The sequence below is a fragment of the Perognathus longimembris genome, chromosome 6 (assembly GCF_023159225.1).
Source record: "Perognathus longimembris pacificus isolate PPM17 chromosome 6, ASM2315922v1, whole genome shotgun sequence".
Lineage (NCBI taxonomy): Eukaryota > Metazoa > Chordata > Mammalia > Rodentia > Heteromyidae > Perognathus > Perognathus longimembris.
This window is the reverse complement of record NC_063166.1, coordinates 35,087,218-35,093,217: the sequence shown is the minus strand read 5'-3', so window position 1 is coordinate 35,093,217 and position 6,000 is coordinate 35,087,218.

The following is a 6,000-nucleotide window of genomic DNA, read 5'->3' as shown; positions in this document are numbered from 1 at the left end:
ATAGTCTTAAAGGTTACATAGAACATGATTCTATTTTGTGTGTGTGTTCTTATCTTGGGGCTTGAACTCACAGCTTGGACACTGTCCCTGAGCTCTTTTTTTCCAGGTCAGCATTCTACCACGTAAGCCACAGCTCCATTTCCAGGTTTTTGGTAGTTTATTGAAGATAAAAGTCTCATCAATTTTCCTGCCTGGGCTGGCTTTAAACTATAACACTCAGATCTCCCTCAGCATCCTGGATAAGTAGGATTACAGGTGTAAGCAATTGGAGTCTAGCTATGATTCTCTTTAAAATGGAATTAATTAGATGGGAGAGACTGAGGGAAGGAGTGTCCAAAAAGATGTATTCATTATCTAACTTTTGAAACTATATGTCTTTATAATTTTTAAAACTTTAAAAATAAAATTAGAAATATTTTCAGAAAAATGGATGTGGAAATCAAATGAATGATGGAAAAGGAAATATAGAGGCAGCCTGCTGAAGTTTCTATAACACAGATGGACATATCAACATCTTGACTGTTGAATTGGAAGGCAGCTTCATGGACTCAGCATTAAAAGAGAGTAAAATGTAAATAAAGGCCTTACATATGAATTATCAGTGAGAAAACCGTGTGATTCATCTATCTCTGTATACCACTTGAGACATATATTACAAAGGTACAAATAAAACAAAAACAGAAATTTCAGACTAAAATTTTATTTCTTGAACTACCAGTATACTACTTAGGAGGAATGGAAAAAGAAGTCAGGAAAAATTAAATATTTTGAGATTTGGAGGAGATTAGGTACTAATGAATTCTCACTATTGACAAAAAGGTACATTTCAAACATAGTAAAAAGTATAAAAGAACCATAATCAATAAAGCATTATATAATCAATAAAGCATTATAGGCTAAGGGAACAAAATAATCAAGAGAGTTTAAAAATAAGCATCAGAAATAAGGAGAAACACCAACTCTAACCATAAATTGTGGGAATTATAAAAAATGGATTCAGCCCCTTAAACAGTATTATATTCACTTAGAAAATGTAAAAAGTGACCAAATTGAAATATGCTATTTTAGTAAATAATTTAACATAATATCCACATGCATTTAATTGGCTTTACTAAGTATATGGATAGAACATGACTAGCCACAGAGAGAGTAAAGACTTATTTTTTCACCAGATGCTAAATAGTATTAAATAAATAGCATCCATACTAGACTAGGGGGCCATCAGGTTAGTGTCTAGCCCTGATCTTTCATTTTTAGAGCCTTTAGAATGCAGAATTCTATTTTATTAAAACAATGTGATACTAGACACTACTATTTACCCCCAATTTCATCATTTTCAATACATGAGGAAACAAGGCTTGGAAATATCAGTCTTCTCAGGACTCAAATACTGACTTACTGAGTGCTGACATTCCAACACCAGGCTACCACTGACATAGTGAACTGTATTAGAACACATATGACAATCTAGAAATGAAAGAAAATTATATTCATGCCCTCTATTTCTTCTTACTGCTGGAAGATTTCTATTTAGTTTTGCTATTAGATTACATGGTAAGAACAAAATGTACTCTGCTGCCCTCTTCTGGGAGATATACCTATATACACAAAATTCAGTTGCCATAACTATTTCACAAGTAGAAGAATGCAATTCACATATAATAGGCTCACAATGAACGTTTGTAGAATGGATCTGTAAGCTTTTGAATCTTTAATAAGTACCATGAGCTTTCTTCTAATGAGAATCCACTGCTTATGTATTTAAATTATTACTTGCCCCTCAAGTCTTTTCAGTATTCATATATACAAGTAAAAAAATTTAGATTTCATTCTATAACCAGTTCATGTGCAACAAAAGTATAAATGGAAAATATAACCATCTCCAGTTTTCCATTGAACCACTTGTTTCAAGCACCTTTCTTTTAAAAATGCTAACATTGAAGAAACAGCAGAGAGGTTTTCTTGTAATTTCCTGCTTTTTAGTTTACCTCTACTATGATGATATTGCTTTTCGGGGAAGACTAAGTGACTTGAAACATTAAAAGTAAATAGTTAAATAAAGGTCTATAATAGACAGAGCTAATCAATATGCAGCAAAATCCAGGAAGAACAACACTGCTTGAAATTTGAATGTTTCCATCCTACCTACTTCAGTTTTGGCAAGGCTGTTAACAAAAACTTTTAAAAGTCCACAATCATAAGAATTATCAACCAATAAAAATCATATTACAGATAGTTGTTAAAAATTCCAATGTAATCTTCAGATAGTGAAAATCAATCCTAAAATGTGTAATATATGACCATATAAAATGATGTGTATTGAAATGAACTCCAAGAAATGGAAGCAAGAGGTTTTTATTGTACTTTTTATGGTTCATTTTTTCTTCTTTCCTTTGTTCTTTGCTTTATTGTCTTTTGTTGCTATTTTTTTATTTCTGTTCCTTTTGTCTTGTATGTGAGTTTATCTGATTTGGGAAAGGGAAGGGATGCACAGAAATGGTAGGACCAAGGGTGAACCAATTCACCAGTGAAACCCACTGGACACTATGCTGAAAATAAACTATACAACTTGGGGGGAGGATAAGAAGGGGAAAAACTGGGAAAGAATGAGGGAGTGGGTGACACTGTTCAAAAGGAAATGCACTCACGACTTGACTTATATAACTGCAATGCCAATTACATCACCTTTATTTATTTTCTGTCAGCCTTGGGGCTTAAACTCTGGGCCTGGGTGCTATCCCTGAGCTCTTCAGCTCACGGCTAGCACTCTTCCACTTCAGTCACAGTGCCACTTCCAGTTTTCTGGTGGTTAATTGGAGATAGAGAGTCTCATGGACTTTCCTTGCCCCGGTTGGCTTTGAATCCGGATTCTCAGATCTCAGCCTCCTAAGTAGCTAGTGAAGGATTGACCCCCCACCCACCCACCCTGTTGTCCCAGGGGCATACAGACACCAAACAAAACCTCAGGTATGTGTGAACCTGCTTTGATATGCAGGCAGGGCAATTTATCTAGGCCCAGCTGTAAACAATACATTGTGGGCCCAAGGAAAAGCCACCAACCTCCCAGACCTAGTGGTGCTTTCAAAAACCTCTGCCTCCTTGCTCAGACCCCATATAATCTTTGTCCCAAATTCACCCCCTCACACAACCTACAATCCCATGGGAAGGTCTGTGCCCCTCCCTGTTCTTCAATAAACAGTCCTTGACTATTGATGATTGAGTCTGGCCTATTCATTTTCTCTTCTCCTCCCTTTACCTAACTGCTAGGATTACAGATGTGAGCCACCAGGGCTCAGCTTGTACATTACCTTTAAAATAAAATTTTTTTAACTTATGTGTAATATAACAGATCCTTAAACAAAAAGAGCAATGCTGTAGGTATCAGAATACCAGACTTCGAAGTATACTACTGAGTCATAGTAACAAAAACAGCATGGTATTGGCACAAAAACAGACATGGAGACAAATGGAATAGAATAACCCATAAATAATTCTTGATAAAAAATATAATTTTTGACAGAGGAGTTATAAACATACACCAAAAAGGCAGCCTCTTCAACAAATGGCACTGGGAAAACTTGTTTTTGTAAGGGCTGACCTGAGAACCTAAGTAACTAAATATAAGTTTTAGTGTTAAAATTATAACAGCTTCTAAACCCTGGTGATGACTCCATGCTAGAGGGCTGCACCCCAACCCATGAGACTAGTTTCTTGTAGTTTGACATTTAAAAATATAGGGAGTCCCTATATTCCCCTCTGTACCTGGGTAGCAACCATGGTAACAGACAGTAAAAAAAAAAAAATCATAGTAATAGACTATAGAAACAACCATAATAGTAGTAGAAATGTAATGGTAACTGTTGGGTTGGTTTACTTATGATTGAGTATTGGATTGTTCTGGCCCACTCAAGCTTGCTTAGTGGAAATGGGAAAACATGGTAGCAGTTGTTAAAATAAAGTTGGTACTAGGTCAGTCTGACCACAAAATTCTGCTTCTGTAAACGGCTTGCTTAACCCATTTGTGACTTGTTCTACCCGTCTGCATTAACCCCCTACTTCAGTGCTACGTGACCACCTGTTGTCAGTTCCTGATATCGAGGCCAGTACCCAATATCAAAGCCAAAATAGATAACTGAAAGGGTAGATAGCCAATAGAAATAGGATAAGACTTGCTTGCTAAATGCCATCCAATCAAGTATCTGCCAAGTTGGAAATACCCTGCCCCTGTTGTAATCACTATAAAAAACCCTGCCTATCTGAGGGTCAGGGCTCTCAATCCAGATGTGCTGCATTGGTGATGGTTGAGAGTCTAGGCTCAAGCTTGCAATAAAGACTCTCATGTGTTTGCATCGGAATTGGCTCCTTGGTGGTCTTTGGGGACCAGAAATCTAGGCATACCATTTTGTACATATATAAGACTAAAATGAGATCCATATCACTAACCTTCTACAACAATCCACATGAAATGGATCAAAGATTCTAACTAAGACAGTGTGTGTACACAAACACACACACTCATAGAAAGCAGAATTATATTCTCCCTTTGATAAAGGTAGTAAGTAAGTGATTAAAGGATTATAACAAAGTAGGTAATCTTGAACAAAGTACACTGTGAGCATGGAATTATCACAATGAAATCTCTATGGCACTACCAATGTATTCTAATACAACCCATAAACTTTGGAACTCAAAATATTGAGTGGTTTTATGGTTTAACAGTCACAGTAATTGACTCACGTAGGGGTGAGTACTCTTCCCTGGATGGTCTTTTTTAAAAAAATTACTCATTGTCAAATTTATGTACAGAGGGGTTATAGTTTCATACATAAGGCAGTGAGTACATTTTTTTTTGCCACTCCTGGGGCCTGAACTTGGGGCCTGAGCACTGTCCCTGACTTCTTTTTACGCAAGGCTAGCACTCTACCATTTGAGCCACTTCTGGTTTTTTCTGTTTATGTGGTGCTGAGGAATCTAACCCAGGGCTTCATGCATGCCAGGCAAGCACTCTACTGCTAGGCCACATTCCCAGCCCATGAGTACATTTCTTATCCAACTTGTTACCTCCTCCCTCATTTTTCTCTTACCTTACCCTCTCCCCATTTCCCTCTCCCCTCCCCTCATGTACAGTTGGTTTACAGCATATAGTTTTGTAAGTATTGCTGTTGCCTTGGTTTATCTTTTATCCTTGGCTCTCCATTTTGGTATTCCCCTTCCCTTCCCTAGTTCCAATAATACCCAGGGTACCTAAATCAGTAACAGTGACATCAGGAGAAAAACCCTGGAGAAGATAGACAAAAGAAAATGGCAAAATTTCACATGGTACATTGAAAACACTAAAACACTTATTTCCATAACTTGGAGTTCATTTCACTTAGCATCATCTTATGTGTTCATCTGTACAAAGCTACTGAGCTATTGTGAGCTTTTGCTATGACTATCCTAGACGTGTACTAATTATTACCAATGAGGGAAACCGAAGAGTCTATGTTTCTTTGGGTCTGGCTTACTTCATTTAGTATGATTTTTTCCAAGTCCTTTCATTTCCTTATGAGTGGGCCAATGTCATTCTTTCTGATATGCATAGAATTCCATTGTGTATATGTACCACATTTTCTTGATCCATTCATCTACTGAGAGGCATCTGGGTTGGTTCCGTATTTTGGTGGTGGCAAATTGTGCTGCGATGAACATAGTTGTGGTGGTGGCCTTATTGTGGTCTTACTTGTAATCTTTTGGGTAGATGCCCAAAAGTGGGGCTGCTGGATCATAGGGGAGTTCCATGTTTAGCCTTTTGAGGAACCTTCATACTGCTTACCAGAGTGGTTGAACAAGTTTACACTTCCAGCAGCAGTATAGTAGGGTTCCCTTTTGGTCACACTCTGGATGGTTTTAAACAGATAACTTGTTCAGATTTTCCAGAGGAATGGATTGTAGATCCCTGTAATTTGATCTCATCTGGCTGGGGATACTGGGAGAGGCTATGGACACAATAAGATGTAT